This window comes from Zingiber officinale, unplaced genomic scaffold (genome assembly GCF_018446385.1).
Source record: "Zingiber officinale cultivar Zhangliang unplaced genomic scaffold, Zo_v1.1 ctg214, whole genome shotgun sequence".
Classification (NCBI taxonomy): Eukaryota; Viridiplantae; Streptophyta; class Magnoliopsida; order Zingiberales; family Zingiberaceae; genus Zingiber; species Zingiber officinale.
Genome location: NW_024589894.1, coordinates 1 through 19,197, shown reverse-complemented (window position 1 = coordinate 19,197; position 19,197 = coordinate 1). Strand labels below are relative to the sequence as shown.

At 34.6% G+C, this 19,197-nt stretch overlaps 1 long non-coding RNA gene across 1 annotated transcript; it reads right to left on the bottom strand.

Annotated features, from left to right (window-relative positions):
- Positions 1 to 8,168: 8,168 nt before the first annotated feature.
- Positions 8,169 to 19,188, bottom strand: LOC122036811. The gene is made up of 2 exons (XR_006127441.1): positions 18,887 to 19,188; positions 8,169 to 8,570 (listed from the first exon to the last, which is right to left on the bottom strand). It is a non-coding gene; the product is annotated as an uncharacterized LOC122036811 (long non-coding RNA).
- Between the last annotated feature and the right edge of the window lie 9 nt (positions 19,189 to 19,197).

Genomic DNA, 19,197 nt, shown 5'->3' with positions numbered 1-19,197 from the left:
TTCTTCACAGCCCTCTGCCATGCCAGCTTCCTCTTATAGAGGTTTGTCATCGTCTAGTATTTTAGGTATATCTTCATCCTTATGCAGGATTTTGGACTCTGGTGTCTCTCATCATATGTTATCTAATTTATCATCTTTTGTTTCTTTTTCTCGTCGTCCATTTATATCTATTATGACTGCTGATGGTACTCCTATGTTATTAGTAGGTGTCGATTCAATTGTTACATCTTGTTTATCTCTTACTGATGTTTATTATATTCCGAGTCTTACTTTAAAATTACTTTTGTTAGTCAATTATATGAGTCTAGATATCTAGTTTCTTTTTCTTCATCCAATTGTTATAGTCAGGACCCGCAATCTGAAAGGTTGATTGGGATAGGTCGTAGGCAAGGAGGACTCTATGTTTTAGATCAACTCAATGTAACAGAAGTTGTAGCTTCGAGTGTGGTTTATCATCTTTTCATCTGACTCGTTCATCTTCTAATTTTTATTTGTAGCACTCTCGTTTAGGTCATATTTCACAATCTCTTTTGTAGTTTTTAGCTTCTATAGGAGTATTAGGACCTTTAAAAAGTTCTAATATTTCTGATTGTAGTGGTTATAAACTGACCAAAGTTTCTGCCTTACCATTTTCTAAAAGTCTTTTTTTCTTCTGTTCCATTTGATCTTATCCATTCTGATGCGTGGGGACCCTCTCCTATTCCTACAAAAAGAGGGGGTCAAGGTATTATGTTTCATTTATTGATGATTGCACTCATTATATTTGGGTCTATCTTATGAAACACAGGTCTGATTATCTTATCATTTTCAACAACTTTAGAGCTCTTGTGAAAACTCAACATTCCAGTGTCATAAAGTGTTTTCGTTGTGATTTGGGGAGTGAATACACTTCAAATCATTTTTTATAATTACTTGCTTTTGATGGTGCTATTAATCAAACATCTTGTACAAATACTCCTGAACAGAATGGTGTGGCTGAACGAAAACATATGCATCTTGTTAAAATAGCTCATTCATTTTTATTGTTTGTCAGTGTTCTTAGTACATTTTTGGGGGGAAGCAATCATTACCGCTGCTCATGTGATTAATAAAATTCCAACCTCACACAATTTAAGCTTGTCACCTTTTGAAAATTGTATGGGCATGCTCCTCTTTATTCCTTTTTGCGTGTTTTTTTGTTGTACTTGCTTTGTCCTTTGTTCACGTGTTGAGTGTAATAAATTAGCCTCTCAGTCTGCTCTTTATGTATTTTTGGGTTACAGTGTTACTCAAAAAGGATATCATTGCTTTGATCCCGTTAGTCAAAAAATATATGTCTCTCATCATGTTGTATTTTTTAGCATATTCCATTCTTTTCTATTCTAGCTAGTTCACATAATATGACAAAGTCAGATTTTCTTTACATTGATCCTTTCAATATCAACACTGAGAAAACTTCACTCACAGTTCCTACTGATATCTCAACTGAATCTGATACTTTGATTCCTGAGATATCCACTCCACATGCTCCTCCTTCTTCCACTACTCAATCACCTCCTGAGGTTGTAGATGATACTTCTCTCCACCGTTGTCAATCCACTCATGTTTGTAAGTCTACTAAACTACCAGATTTTGCTTACTCTTGTTATTCTCATTCTTTTGCTTCATTTGTTACATATATTCATTGTCTTTCTGAGCTTGTATCTTATAGAGAAGCTATTTGTAATTTCGCTTTGGCAGAGTGCTATGGTTGATGAACTAACTGCTTTGCATCATACTCATACATGGGATTTGGTTCCGTTGCCATCAAAAAAATACACTATTGGTTCTCGTTGGGTGTATAAGATCAAAACTAAATCTGATAGATCTATCAAATGATATAAAGCTCGTCTTATTGCTAAAGGTTATTTTCAGGAGTATGACATGGATTATGAGGAAACATTTTCTCCTGTTGTAAAAATGACGATTGTTCGTACTCTAATTGTTGTTGCTTCTGTGTGTCGATGGAGAATATCTCAGATATATGTCAAGAATGCATTTCTAAATGGTGATCTTCATGAAAAAATTTATATGACACCTCCTCCTGGTATTTCACACCAACCTGGTGAAGTTTGCAAACTTCATCAAACGTTTTATGGTCTTAAACAAGCACATCATGCTTGGTTTGAGAAGTTCACTATAGTGATTACTTCACTTGATTTTCATCCTAGTAATCATGATTCAACATTATTTGTTAGATGTATGAGTGCAAATCATATTCTTTATCATTATATGTTAATGACATAATTATTATTGATGATGATTCTAATGAAATTGCTTCCCTGAAGTCTAAGTTAGCTCGTTGTTTTGCTATGAAAGACTTAGGTATACTGTGCTACTTTCTGGACATTGAGGTTGCTTATTCCTCGAAATATTATTTTTTATCCCAGTCAAAGTATATATCTAATTTGTTCGAGCATGCTCGTCTTACTGATAATAGAGTCATTGATACTCCTATTGAGACTAATGCTAGATATTCTCCATCTTATGGCTCACCTTTGTCGGATCCTAGTTTGTACAGAACTATTGTTGGAAGCTTGGTTTATCTCAATGTGACTCATCCAGATATTGCATATGTTGTTCATGTGGTTAGTCAATTTGTCGCTGCACCAACTACAGTTCATTGGGCTGCTGTTCTTCGTATTCTCAGGTATCTTAAGGGCACTTAATTTCAAAGCCTTTTATTTCCTTCTACTTCATCTCTTGAATTCAGTGCATACTCTGATGTGGATTGGGCTGGTGATCCTACGGATCGTAAATCTACTACTGATTTTTACATTTTTCTTGGTGACTCCCTCATTTCTTGGAAGAGTAAGAAACAAGATATTATTTCAAGATCTTCCACAGAAGCTGAGTATCGTACCATGATCTCAACTACTTGTGAGATAGTTTGGTTGTATTGGTTGCTTGCGGATATGGGTGTCTCTCTTCATCAACCTACTCCATTATATTGTGATAATCAAAGTGTTATTCAAATTACACGCAATTCAGTTTTTCATGAGCGAACGAAACATATTGAAATTGATTGTCACATTACTCGTCACCATCTTTAGATTGGCATCATCATATTGTCTTTTGTTCTTTCAAAGCTACAGATTGTTGATATATTTTTCAAGTCACATTCCACTTCACACTTCCATTTCCTATCTGACAAACTCTCAATGCTTTTAGCTGTAGCATCGTGAGTTTGAGGAGGATGTTAGGTTATATATATTTATTTGTTTATAATTTTTTGGCCAATTTGGTCTTTTTTTTCTTTTTATATTTAGAGTTTAGGATTCTTAACTGAACTATATGAGACCTTATACTTTGTATTTCTATGGATCAATTTTTGGATTCAATAATATGGCTAATTTTTTCTTTTTCCTAATTTCTACATCAACATGAAAGTGTGATTAATATTTTTAATATATTTTGATATTACAAGGATGATGATAAAACCATTGTAATACGTCAAGTGGCTAGCAGGTGAGAGGACAAAAATTGATCTATGTCCCATTATAATAAATATGTCACCCTCTAACCAAATGATCATTAACACCTCTGTGGGCACAACTAATTATTATTATTATTATTATTATTATTATTATTATTATTATTATTATTATTATTAGCATTAGTATTTATGTAGATGGATAAGTAATTTTATTTTTAATAACTTTTATTTATGAAGTTACTTACAATTATTCATTTTTGATAAGCAAGTTAGTTATCAAAATGGCAACTATCTAATATTCTCTCACTCAGCCTAAATGAATTTTAACTCTTGTTTTATTACATTAATCTATTTTTTAACTCAAAATCTTTTATATTTGTGGAAATAAAATGGATCTTTAGATCTAATTCATGCAAATAAATTCCATAACCGTTTGAAATAGTTGTTTTTTTCTTTGGGATCTTCTCAATAACATTTCTTTGTAATAGTTCACAAATTAAACAACTCACAGTTTAATTAACACCAAGAACAAAGATAAATTAATAATAAATTAATATCATAAGAATATGCAAATGAAATCATATTAAAAGGCTCATTATGAGATACAAATTCAACCTTCAATTTTACTCTTTGGCCTAATTTATTAGTAGTATTCTCTAATATAGCTCAAATTTTAATTTACTACATAATGTGTCTTCCTTTGAGCCGCCCCATTATGAGCATAATAAGGCACTTTATATGAGTTATATAATAGTTCATAGATTACAATAATTTTAATCAGTCATGCAATATGTCTTCTTTTGGTCCGACATATTTTGTGCATGATCTGAAAAATAATATTTTATTCCTTAGTTGTAAGCTATTTTTTGTATTAAAAGGTGATTATACTCACTCTAAACGTCCCTCACAGTCGTCTTCAGATTAATGTAAAGAAATATAAATCATGGGGTCCACTTATAGCTGACCGTCAAGTGATTAGGAGGTAGGAGAAATTTTTTTCGAGGGCATGTGTCAACCGAGAATTGATCTTTATCCTATTGCAATAAATCTATCACCCTATAGCCAACTAGGCACCCCTGTAGAAACAATTGTAAGCTATTCTTAAACATATATCTGGCATAAAAAAAAATTCATTTGGGTCAAATACTTTTAGCATATATATACACCTATTTACATAAAAGACACTAAACATACCTAAGGTGTCTTCCTTTAGGTCAACACAATAGTTCAATTAGTAGTACATTTACAAATAGACTTACGAAATCCCTAGGAACCTTAATCGAACATATAATCACTTGATCGGCCTTAATAGCTCAAATTTAGGCTTATCAATCGATTAATGCTATATGGAAATCGATTGGTTGTTGTCAGTCAATTACCTCAATCGATTTGAAAGCCCATTATATCCGACTTTACCACCATTAATTGATTGATGATGTGTATCAATCGATTAATATCACTCGATCGATCTTGCTAGTTGATCACAGAACTTACTGTATTCAACAACACAAGTATCAATCAATTGTTGAATCATGGCAATCGATTGGTGATCACGAATCGATCCACTAGTTGATCCTAGAGCTTCTATACTCAATCTCAAGTCCATCAATTGATTGATGAAAATCACCAATCAATTGGTGACTTCAATCAATTTGGTTGATCGAGTAAAATCAATTCTGTATTGATTTCAAGGCTATCAATCGATTGCCAAAATGGTCAATCGATTGGTAGCTACAGTCAATCTAGCTAATTAATCAAAATTGATTTTGTGCCCAACCCTTCAAATGGCAATTGATTGGTGCTTGACACAAATCAATTACTAGAAACAATTGAACCTCAATTCAATCATATAACAATCGATTGGCTTCAACTTATTGACTTGGTCAATCGACTCCAAACAATTCTGTTTGTAAATTTTGGCTTGGTAATCGATTGGCTGACCATGGCAATCGATTATGTCATCGCGATTTGACCTAAAAATAGATCAAACGCGTTTCACTGTTCTTCGTGTTCTTCATAAAAATACAAAAAATGTGGAAAAATAAGGCTATCCTAGGTTTTCTTTTATAAGATTTTCGACGATCAAATACTAGTAAAACTTAATCTAACATGAAAACAATAATTCAATGAAAAACCCTAACTTTATTGCCATAAAAACGATGAAACAATAAGGCTCTAATACCACTTATTAGATATGGAGTTTTCTCTTAAGCCACATGAATTCTACAAACAAAAAGAACTTGAACAAAAGAAAACAACCTAATCTAGTTTCATAGGAAGCATGGCATAGAAAAGAAAATACTAAAATTGTATACGACAATGGAATCTAAATGCAACAGAAGAGCTATCATCGTAGAGAGCCATCCTAGAGATCCCGAAATCCCTGCAAAAGAAGAAGAGGAAGGAGAGGTCTTCCGAAGGAGCTAAGGTGACGGCGTTGAAAACTCTCGTCAATGGGAAATGAGGAGTTCCGATCCTTAATTCAAAGGGGACCAATCCAATATATAGAGGATCCACACCATTATTATCCTATTATTAATGATGAATTATATGTTCTACACGTACAAATCCAAATCCAATAGCTAAAATCCGAGTTAAATTAAGTTGATCATTTATTGGGTTTGGATTTTTAACAGCATAAATCTGTACGCTAACAAATAGCATGTGAGCCCAGCTAAAGAAAATAAAATCCAACTGGTGGAGTCTAGCAATCGATTGTTAGGCGATTTTTACCTAGAAAGTGACCCTATAAAAGAGGATTTCGTGAAGATTTGAAGGTGTCAGGTTTTGAGAGATTGGAGATGAAGTGTTGCTGCATTCCTATCATTAAGAAGCAATCCCAAGTGACAAAGAAGCCAAAGTAAAGTTTTCACATTGAAAGTTTGTTTATTTTGATTTCATCTGCATCTTTGTATTTGGTTGTATTGTTTGTGTTTGTTACAAGAATCATGTTGTAAAGCCTTTTTCGCCTCCAGAACATATCTGAGAAGAAGGTTACTGGTGATAATTCGCTAGGACTAGGACTAAGATTTAACGCCCTTGGTAGGCGGTGAACAAGTAAAATCTGTTTGTCTTTGTATATTTTCTGTTGTGTTGTATTATTTTGTTTCCACTACGTATTAATAAATTGTAGATGAGCACACGAAATTGAATCAAAGCGATTGAAACTATTCAAGTGCTCTCCTAACACCTATTCAACTCTCTTATTTAGACACACGATAGCCTGGTTAGCCTTCTTAGAAAGCAATCCATTGAAAGCTTAATTTGAAGCCCACTCATGGCCTCTAGTGGTTAATCCTTATATCAGGTCGTTGAACCTTCAGAGTAATCCGATTTCATCTTGTGCAATACGATCATTTGCGCATTTATAAGTTAGCGCACACATATGCAAGTCTATGGAATATACTAATATATAAGTTAGTACCTCTGCTCATTACATATGAACCCAATTCAAAATTTACTTGTGCTTTTCTCCATTGCTCGAGTAACTTGGAATCAAACATTAATTTTTCATTCACTCTAAAAATTTAATTTGTAATAATTTAGTTATAAAATAGATCATTCATGTTCTTAATGAACTTCATTAGTTATTAACATTTTAGTCTCAGTGAATGGCTTAGACTTGCATGTCTTCCCTTTTGCCTCTTCTTCCTTCCCTTTCAAGAGTATTGCCAAAGCTTCGTATCCAAAGAGGAAGCACGCAAAAGGCTTGCACATCATTCTCCAAATATGAAGCAGGCAAATACTCGCACAGGTAATAATTGGACTCATGACTTATCAAAGTAGTCAATCATCATCAGTAGTTGGGACTCATGACTTATCCTTGTTGTTATTGCGATGATTGCTAATATAACTGGCTAGTGATCCGAGCTAGATGAAATAGAACAAGCCAGAATTGCAACTTGTGGCATCATCTGAGAAAAAGCAAAAGGTCTGGAGAAGATGAAGAAGTCTATTACCGCAATCTTCGTTGATATAGTAGTTTAGGGATCTGAACTTGACAAAGTTGGTGGTGCACTAGAGCTGCAACTGCATCTCGGCATCATTTAAAGATCAATTGTCCGAAGAATTAGTTATCGGAGAGAAGGCAATGGAGTTGTGAGAAGAAAGTGAGAAGTTGCTAGTAAAAAATTTGATAAATGGTGTAGGGGAATTATCGTCGTTTGAGTTGTTCAAAGATTCCCATTTCCAGATTGATGTCAATAGATTTCTAAAAAGTCAGGGAAGATATTTGTTATTATTGAGACGGTAAAGAAATATGCAGACATAAGTCGCAATCTTTGCTCCCTATCAAAGCAAACAAGAAAATAAAAGGCTGAATACGAAAAGAATTAACTATTCACATAAGCTTGTTACTCCCACTGTAAACGGAGAACAATTTCATTCAATTACAACAACAATAGGCCATTCAGATACAACTCTTACACCTACAAATTTCATTTCATCTCAATTCACAACTCATACAACTAAAACTTCATCTCGTCTCAATTGATCAGGTTGCTCCTAAAGCATTCTGTGCGAGATCTTCATAATCCAAAAGTGCATTTGGAGCTGTAAAATTGCATATGATACAATGGATGGACATTTAGGATTTCATCCAAACCATACCTAATTGAGCTTGCCACCAGACTTAGACTGGAAGACAACTTAGAAATGCTGGAATTATGAAGGCAAAACTAGCACAATCCTAAAAGTAGAAAATGAGAAATCTCTCAAGGGTCCCCTGCCGTAACTCTTTTTTTTTTTTGGTAAACAGACAGCATAGTAAAACAAAGACGTTGTTACCCTGGTTCAAGTAGAAACTGATCCCAAACATGATGGCTGCAAACTAAAACAACACTCGCGTGAGATGTATATACATGGTTCCTAATTATATATATTCCACCTACGTTGGTCAAGAATGGGCAAGATTCAGCTCTTTTGGCATCCCCGATTAGTCAGTTCACTATGCCTCTGCCTAAGCTTCCTAGGCAGTGGATAGGCTGGGAAATGACCAAAGGTGTAGCTTAGTCATGGGACAGGAGTTTCATTTCTGGAATATCTTCAAGATGGAAGTTGGTGAAATGACAGTGAAATTCCTTGCCTGAAGCGCTTATGTGGAATTGTAGATAGTGACCTAAAATTAAAATGCAGTAAAAAAAGATGAGGAAGTTAATCATTGGAAGTATGTACATAAGACAGAAAACATTTCGAAAGTAACATAGAAAAGGAAGGAAAGCACAATTACTAGCAATTGAACCTGTATTTGTTTCTATGAGAAGTAGGGGTATAAACCAGCTGAGCTGAACTAAACTGTGTTTTTATTTACTTATCGAGTTTGTTCAAGCTCGTTTATTAGAAATTTTATCGAACTCAGCCAGAGAGCTCCAGTTTTTTATCGAGCTCAACAATGAGCATTATTATCCTTATAAGTTGGGTTAAATGTTTATTTAAGACATGAAACTTACATTATTTTCTTATTTTGAAATCTTATTGAGCTCAGGTCGAGCTCAAGCTCTTTATCGAGCTCAGCTAACAACTTTAGTATCCTTATAAATTAGGTTAATGTTTATCTAATATATGAAACTTATATCATTTTCTTATTTTTAACATATCATAATTAATTTACAATTATAAAAAAATTATAAATTACTATACTTTTATATATTGGAATAAAAAATTTAAAAATAATTTTTGCAAAAGTTAATAAATAAGTTTATTCATAAATTATTAATGAATTTTAAGCTTGTTTATTTTATATTTTTTTTATTATTGAATGAACAAAACCAAGTTTTATCGAATTAAATATTAAACTTGTTCACGAACATTTAGTTCATTTGCAACCCCAATAAAAAGCATTGATTAAAAGTACCAAGTTTTATTGGCTTAGACAGTTTAACAAGTATAAACTTAACATGCAAAAACTCAAAATGCTTCTTATCAACTTTCCAGTAATTTGATAACTAAAGTATACACATTGAAATTGCAACCTAAGTATTCATTTAATTTGAAGCATTAATTGCAGATGAGACGGCCACTATTATAATCAAACACAATTAACACTATGAAACTGACAATGCAAGTCAGGTTAGTCTTATTTTATGTGAATCTCATTTTTGAACTCATGTAGCATGAAGCATTCAGTTTATGATAACCTACATTAAACAGTAGCTTCAAGTACTAAACAAATATAATTTGACCAATAGTAGACAAAAGTATTTTGGCGAGCGCAATTATATTAACATGTTAGGATTTTCGTGTACCTAACATTTTGTTTGTTTGAAACAGGCTTCATCACATATGCAGGGATAAATGAAGCAAAGAAAAGAATTCTGGATTTCCTATCATTTGTTGATGACAACTATGAATACGATAAGAAGCATCGACTAAAAATACCAACACCGCTTACAGACAGTTTTACAAGTATAAACTTAACATGCATAAACTCAAAATGATTCTTATCAACTTTCCAGCAATTTGATAACTAAATTATACAAATTGAAATAGCAACCTAAGTATTCATTTAATTTGAAGCATTAATTGCATATGAGACCGTCACTATTATAATCAAGCACATTTAACAGTACAAAACTGACAATGCAAGTCAGGTTCGTCTTATTATAAGTGAAGTTTTTTTAAGTTGACACCACGTATCCAACTCTTATAGCCGATTATTCCCGGGGTGTCCGGCCCAATCCCACGAAAGTTTTCCACCAGCACCAGACTCATCGAGAGACGAGCATTTTTAGGCCCGCTTCTCAATGAGGGGAAAATCCCCTGCTGCGCCACAGCTGAAATTCGAACCTTAAATCCCTTGTTTGGAGGGCTTAACCATTGCATCATTGCTCCGGGGGCAAGTGAAGTCTCATTGTTGAACTCATATAACATGAAGAATTTAGTTCATGATGACCTACATTAAACAGTATCTTTGAGTACTAAACAAATATAATTTGACCAATAGTAGACAAGTATTTTGGCGAGCAGAATTATATTAACGTGTTATGATTTTTGTGTACCTAATATTTTGTTTGTTTGAAACAGACTTCTTATCACATATGAAGGGATAAATGAAGCAAAGAAAAGAATTCTGGATCTCCTATCATTTGTTGATGACAACTATGATTATGATTGCAATTCCTTGTAACGACAGAATACACGCTGGGTATACAACTCTTTGCCAAATATTATCAGCTTAAGGTTTAATCACTAACTATATAAATAGACCCGTTCAATATTTGTTCAAGGTGGAACAGTCCAAATATGAATTCTTTCAGTTTGCATGGTAAATATCAAGGCACATGACATCACTCTCTAGGTCAAGGTGCTTGCCCTTTCAGTTTGGTGAACAGGGATACAGCATATGCTCCTTGTCCCATCTGCAACCAATTTACCCACATCAACATTGGATAAAGAGTTCAATAATATATCTGAGTTCTATTAGTCGTACTAGGATATACAGACAAGTGGATTTAGACATTGATTCTGGCATTGCATATTTATTGCATTTTTGCTGGTTGAGGCTTTTATATCCATATATGCCATGGTTCCTTAGAATCAAGAGATCTGATTAAGTTATAGGTGAGATATGTGAAAAGCTGAACAAATGCAGTCTTGTTACAGTGATCAACTAAACATATGTGCAGTCCTCTTGAGAACTGGTTAAGAAATCCACCAGTTCTACGGGTGAGCATGGATAAAGTGGGTTTATAAGAAAAACTCCATCGTACCTGAAATCAAAACCAAAAAAATAATATATAATAATAACAAGCTAGATTTTTTTTTCATTCATTCGAGATTAGGTTTTTGATGTCTTCAAGTTTTAAGATACCTGTTATTTAACGAAAACATATTATATTGTTACATAAATAGTATTCCTACTATTACTGGTTTGGATGGGGATTCTAAAGGGTCTTGTATCCAGGAAAACAGATCCAAACTTGAATTTGAACATGTAAGTCTCAAACCCTAAAAACTCCTGAATTTTCAGGTTCGCTATGTAGGTTTTTATTGCCCATTCCTAACAAGTCCTAATTATCCCCTCCACCTTGGACAAATCATTGTACATGCCCACTATCCCCATTGCCTATGCACATATCATCAGCTTTCGCTTTCGACCTAGCCTTCAGGGACAATAACAATTGAAGCAACTACTGAGGAATCTATTGCAGCAACAGAGTCCAGATCCCACTGAAAATAAATGCATTCACTCCCCTCCACTTTAAAAGTTCATAGTAACACTATCTTCATCAACAACCGCCACCAAAGATTCATCACCATTCGTTACTTATCATCTCCCTTTGACAAGACTGGGATACTGGTTGCCCTTACCAATTGCCAATGAGAACCATGGCATGCTATCTACCCTCCTATAAGTAGAGTCGTCAATTTGGGTTGGTGCCGTCGGATTGATTGGTCTAGTCGAGTTGGCCTGCCTCACCCAATAATTTAAGCAGATTGGGTTGAAATTTTATCAATCCATTTAAAAGCAGGTCTAAACGGGCTAACCTGCGTGGGTTATGAGTCCAAGCGGGCTAGGCTAACCCATGGCGGACTTGCAGGTTGAGAAGAAAAAAAATAAAAAACTTAAAACAAAAGTAGAAAATTCAATAAGCTCGGTTGACCCGCCTAATCTGTAACTCAAACTTTGAAATTCTAACATTTTCTATATTTTTTTTATTTTTGGGTGGGCTCGAGGACTTGCACGCCTAACCCGCAATCCACCTTGAATTAAGTTAGGAATTTCTAATGTGAGCCTGCAAGTTGTCGCCAAGTAATAAAATATCGATCCCACGAGGATTGTTGATTCAGCACTAGTTAACTTTACACGGCAAATTATCTAGACAATTAGAATATGGTTCACAAACGCAAGAAAGAGAGAATAGAGAGAGAGGAGCGTAAGTGAATGAAGGATGATAGATTCTAAGATTTCGGTTTCATTATGATGTTAATTAATGTCCCTCTGCATTGTTCATCTACGTGACTCCATGCTTATACTCGTATAGGAATTTTAACTAAAGTTCGACACAACCCCGGGAAAGTCGCACCGAAGAGTCTACCCAAGTTCTAACGCCAATAAGTAAAGAAACAACTATAGAAAATCCGATTAAAAGAATACCCTCTGTCACTGACCCCTAGTCATACAATCGCTATAGTTATCCAATTTACTACCTAACGATAGATTAATGCAATTAAGTAGGAAAGGTAACCTAGAAAGTCCGGTTAAAGGAATACCCTTTGTCCCGGGCCCCCGGCCATACAATCGCTAGATTACACAAGTCACTTCCTAACATTAATTTGGGAAAAACTCCTAAAATTCTAATTAACCTCCCTAGTAGAGAATCGATTTCTGTTTCAAGAAAATGTCGTAGAAAGTAAGGGATACCTCCTGTCATAAGATTCCATGGTCTTACAATCCAAGGCCCTTCCTCTACATGGTGATCAAAACTCTACATCTGAATGTATTGGCCTCACACACATTTTGTCAAACACATACAAGGCACAACACACAGAAACAAGTCATAAAACATATCATAGCATAAGAAAATGTCCAAATACATAATTCATACATCCACAACACATCATAACTACTTCCTACATCCTAGATCTAGAGATCTACTCCATTATGAAGGAAATACAACCAAGAGACAAGAAGTTAAGCAATCTACAACTCAAAACATGGATTGAAAGAGAAGAGAATGCTTATCGGTGTGTCGCCGGTCTTCTTGGATGCAATCCTTGCTCCGGAGGTGGACGGATCGGTGAAAATGGAAGATCTAGGGCTCCCCCAAGAGGGAAAATCCTTCCCCAAGGAATGGGGGCAAGCCCCAAGTTAAAGATGAGTAAAAGGGGGAGAAAACCCCCTTTTATAGCACTAGGCACGGGCTGGGCACGACCCGTGCCACGGCCGTGTGAATCCACACGAACAAAGTCTGCTTGGTTTCTAGAAATCTCATACGGCCCATGTGGTTCACACGACCTAACTTTGCTTCTCTGGAAATTCCACACGATTGTGTGGATTCCACATGGCCCTAGCATGGCCATTACATGGTTGTGTTGCGGTCGTGTGGATTCCACACGGCCCTAACTTGATCCTAGCATAACCTTGGCATGGCTCTGCATGGCTGTCTCATGGAAACGTCTTTTAGACGATCAAGATGTGGTTTTCTCTAGTTGAAGTCTATGGCAAAGTTATAGATCTTGAAGTTATCTACATTTTGATATAAAGAACAGCCTGTAACTCCAACCGAGCAAAAAATTATGGTTGCTTTACTTTCAATCTGCAGTGTAGAAAATTCCACACGATCGTGCCTGTTTTTAGACACGACCATGTGAAATCCACATAGCCAAAGCATGCCAAAGACTTGATTGTCACATGGCCGTGTCTCATACGCACGGCCCGGATCTTTTGGAGACTCTAGACTCTGTTTTCCATCAAATTTCTTCCGTAGGATCATACACGTGTCAAGGAACATGGCTAGAGCGTATTCCTTGATTAAATCTCCAATTTAAAAGTCTTTTAAATGCCTTTTCCTTCATGTATGTTTCGTGTGAGCATGCTCCTTCCTTTAACTTCACGTTTTAAGGCATTTTACTCCATTTTTGCTCCGAAAACACATCCTATCAATCAAAGTAAGCAAAGAGCAGATCTCCGAACAAAATGAGTAAAAATATGATATTATAATGAAATAGAGTACAATAAACATAAATTATGCTCATGAAATACAAGTATATATACGTTAAAATATGCATAAAAGTGTATATAATATACACACATCAATTTCTCAGCCCGCCAAGTTGGCAGCCAACACCATGCCAGAAGATGGGTTTTTGGTGGGCTGACCTATTTGATAGCTCTACCCATAAGACAAGGTTTGATCAACGACTTGCATGGAAGACAAACTCACCTCCTTGCGAAACCACCTTCCTCTTGATGAAAAGGCTACTTATGGAGAACAATGGCTACCCAGACGATGATTCTCTATTCACAAGACATCACTAATATTGCTAGGGATCATCTGGGTAGTGTGTTCTTTGTAGTAACTAACATCTATTCACATGCTCCCACCAAAGTTGTAACTCTTAGTGGGTAAACCGATGCAATCTCCACCTTTCCTTTGCTCGAGAAAAGTGTACAAGAGTTGGCTTCTTGAAAATATTTGCAACTAATTAATTTAATTTTTAGCTTTAGTCTTATGCACTCTAAACTACTTTCATTTTATGATAATTTATCCTTATAATCTATTTAACTTTTATAGATAGAATGCTAGAACAAGCAACAAGAGAATGAAACTTTCCATGGTTTTATATAAACCGAGGCATGCTTTGTTTTCAACTTCTACAACATTGAAGTGATTTCATATTTAAAGGCTTGAAAGATTTTCATTGTTGAAGATATATTTTTATAGGTTTGCATATTACATTATAAATTTGTTAATTAACATTTGATAAAACAATTTTAGCATTAAATATTATTTTGTTTATTGTAATTTGTTTGATAAAATCCAAACAAAACTTATGGATGCAATGAAATAAGAATAACACAAAATTATGTTTTAGATTTTAATTTGGTTTTTTTCTTCCACATGACTACAATTATTAGAGTCTAAAAAAATTAAGAGATTCGGGTGTTAAAATATTATATTTTAAATTAAAATTAAATTTTAAATTTTGTAATTTTATTTGTTTAGTTTTATAAGCATACAATTTTTAAGTAATCAAGTATGAAACTCAACTCAAACTTGTCTCGATCAAATTTAAGATTTTTTAGAAAAGAAAATTTGAATGTGAATATTTTTTTCCTTTAAATTTAGATGAACAAAATTTTTTTCAAAAAAATTAATCTAGCATGATCAATGCACACATATTTGTAACCATCATCTATTTTCAATGATATTCCAATAAAATAAAAATAGTAAAATAAATTTATGAATTATTTTCTTAATCAAATAAATTTTAAGTTAATCAAAGTGTTATGTCAAACCTTAGTTGTTGTTTAACCTTCGACCCAAAGTTGAGAGAAGATATAAAAGAAAAAGAAAAGTAGAAGCTTAACACAATCTCATTGAGCTTAATTTTCTCCTCACTTACTCACACAATCTTTACGTGTTTCTCGATGTCACAAGGTTAGAACTAAAAAACAATTCACTAATGTGATAAGTGTATTTCATATAGGGTTTTTATTAGCATTTTATACACATCTTGTGGTATTTTAGGAGCATACATTACATGGTTTATTCCCTTTTAATATTGTTTTGCTATTTTCTTGTAAATTTTAAGTTAATCAAAGTGTTATGTCAAACCTTAGTTGTTGTTTAACCTTCGACCCAAAGTTGAGAGAAGATATAAAAGAAAAAGAAAAGTAGAAGCTTAACACAATCTCATTGAGCTTAATTTTCTCCTCACTTATTTTATACACATCTTGTGGTATTTTAGGAGCATACATTACATGGTTTATTCCCTTTTAATATTGTTTTGCTATTTTCTTGTTCGAAGATTTGCTCGTGTTTTTTCATTGTACAAAACGAAGAATCGAAGCTAAAACAAAGTTAAAAGAGCATTGGAACGAAGACATAAAGCAAGGAACACCCTCTCACCATGTCTAAGACACGGGTGTGTTCCTCAGAACGACAAAGAGCGAAGACAGAGTGACCTTGTGCTTTCCAAAGCTACACACGGTTGGTCCGTGCCCACGGGCCACGTCTCAGAGAGACCCACAGCCTGACCATGCTTGCCAGGCATGATCGTGTCCCAACACACGGTCCGACCATGTGTAAAACACATGATCGTGTCCTATTTTTGTCGAGGTCACAGAGAAAGACACGGTTGTGTCGTCCTACCGTAAAATTCTCAGATTTGTATTTTTGGAAATTCCTTCTGATTCTAAAGTCGGAGGAGGGTACAAAAGAATCCCCAAGGCTCGTGGAGAGGGGAGAAGTTCCCGTGTGATAAGGAACCCTAGGAGAGTTATTCCAAGGAGTAGGAGGAATTCTAGTTCGTGTTTGGAGCTTATTCAAATTATGTCTTCTTGTTGTAACTCCATGTCCGAGTAGTACTTTTGATTCTAGAACTAGAGAGTAGCCCATAGTTTGTAAAATCGTGATCACGCAAGACCAATTTGGAGTCTGAATCGGATCAGTCATAATCGGATCGTAGAATCGTATGATCCAACCATAAACCCTTAACATTTTATGGTAAATGATTAATATTTAGAAAAAAAATCAAAAAAGGTCATTTACATATAAATAGATTAATAATTTTATATATGCATACAATCGTCGGTACCCAACACCACATTTGACATTATTACATATATAAATTTAAATTAATTAGTACTTTAACTATCATTCTAGCACTATAGCACTCACTAATATTTATATTTTTCATATCACAAATTAAAGAGCATAACATTTCTACCAACACAAATAACAATAATCGCATCAACCTCAAGAATGTTACGTTCACAGGATAACTTAGTTTAAAGGTCAACAAAGCAGCTGACGTATCGGAAACTAAAACAGCTGACGTATCGGAAACTATTGAAACATTTGATTCAAACAAGAACGTCGGAGACAATCTTTTAAAGACATGTTAATTCCGCAGAATACTAGAAATCAGGCACCCACTAAAAAAACAATTCTGCAAGATCCAGGATCGATTCGGCGTTCTAGATCGTACGATTCTACGATCCAAGATCACAATTTTACAAACCATGGAGTAACCCTTTGACATGCATACATCCTATTTTTTTCCGTAGTTTGATATATATATTTGTGTTTCTTTATTCTATGATTTGATTGCTTGTGGTTCGGCTCTACTATGCATACGCGAACTTGATGCCAAAAATGAGTTTTCATATCCCAAGGGGTGCGGGGAAGGACCGAAAGGTGAACATAATCCTCCAACTCGTAGAATACCAAGATGTGGGGTGTCAGTCACGAAAGTAGATTGGGTTACCATGAGGATTCCGTGGGCAGTCACATAGCTCAATGGGTTCGTCTCGATTCGGCATCATGCAGTAAGGGAAGGCAACTCGAGAATCGTGGGGCATCGTGACAGGAACCTTCATGAGAAAGCAATTCTTCAACAATGCTGTCCTAAAAGTAGCCATTGTGTTTGGGTGGATACACCGGTGTAGTTCCAAAAAAACATGTCGATTAAATCGGGATTGTCTACCTACCTAAACAACCAATGAGAATTTGGAGACCAAAATATAAATTAGATTGTCAACGGTGATTGTGGTGAAACCGAAGTCTTAGGATCACTTCTTAACATCGGATTTCTCCCTATAAACTTTTTCTTGCGATTTTCTCTATTTTCTAAAGACTTACACATCTTTCAAATTCTCTAGATAACTGTTTTCACATCGTAGATCGGTACTCGATTTCTAGTCTTTATGGGATCGATACTTTTTATTACTTGACGACGATCGTGCACTCGCAGTTGCGAGATTATAATGTTAGATACCAAATTTTATCATATTTTATTTTATTTTTTTAAAAAAAATAATTAAACTAAATCAAATTAATATTTTGAGTTTTAAGGTGGAGTAGAAGTCAATTTAGGATTATATGTAGCTCATGGAGTAAATATGATAACTATGATCAAGTGGGCTAAAGTCGAACTAGAATAGGATCTATTATGGCAAAATTAACATTAAACCAAGTTTATATATAGAATGAGTTGGTTGAATGTATTTAATTAAGATAGCGGTATTTTTGAAAAGTTAAAAATTATATTTAATTCCCTTTTCTCTCTCTATATGCATTCATCCTCCATTTCCTCTGATCCCTTGGCTCTTTCCTAATCCATCTTATTGCCCGCAACACTTGTCATCCATTGTTGTGCTCATTGTGCCCACTTTTGCCCATCTCTCTCCAAGGTACTCTTTCTCTCCCTCTCTCTCTCTCCTCTATTTCTGTCGTGATTCGTTGGTTTAGTACAACATGGCACCTCAATCCATGCACCATTTTATTCTCTAGTCTCACATATCCTATTAGTAATTGGCTAGCTAGATCCTTTGGTGGAGTTATATATGAACTACTTCAACTCACATTTAGACTTTTGACTAAGCCTATACAGCTAACTCCTATGGACTTTGTCTATAACTACCTACATTAACCTGTGACTATCTTGGTCCATTACTAATCAAGATCATGATACAAGACCATATACAAACTATTTCAACTAAAATCAATTACAATTATGGCATAGTGACTTCAAATAAAAAACGTTTAAAAAAACAAGTATTAAAACACACCACGACAGTGCTGTGTAAAAAAGTTGAAAATTAACGTGATATATCTCAACTAGTTTTCCATGTCAGTTCTTTCCTAATAAGTAATATATTATCTCCTGAGACCTATTGCAACTTCTCTCTTGCTTGAGAATTTTCAATCATTAAAGTTTAAAACAGAGTACATATCTTGAAATTCCAAAATAAAATAATTTTCTCACCTTGGTGAACTAGAGAATTTATGAGTGAATTGATCAAGCATGGACCTCAACATTCCATGGGCTTCATCAGCAACCTGTAGGAAAGATGCAATCTTAAGATTGGATAAATAAATTTATAATGATGACTAAATATACAACATTATCCCATGGAATAGCTGCAGATACTAGCAATTGAGCCTCTATAACAGAACCATAGAACCACTAAGTCACCCCTCCCCCCAATACAATTGACAACAGGAATAGTGACAAATCAGAGGCAAAACAAGAATAGTGACTATAGGATTCCTTCAACTCATCATCATAACGCTAAT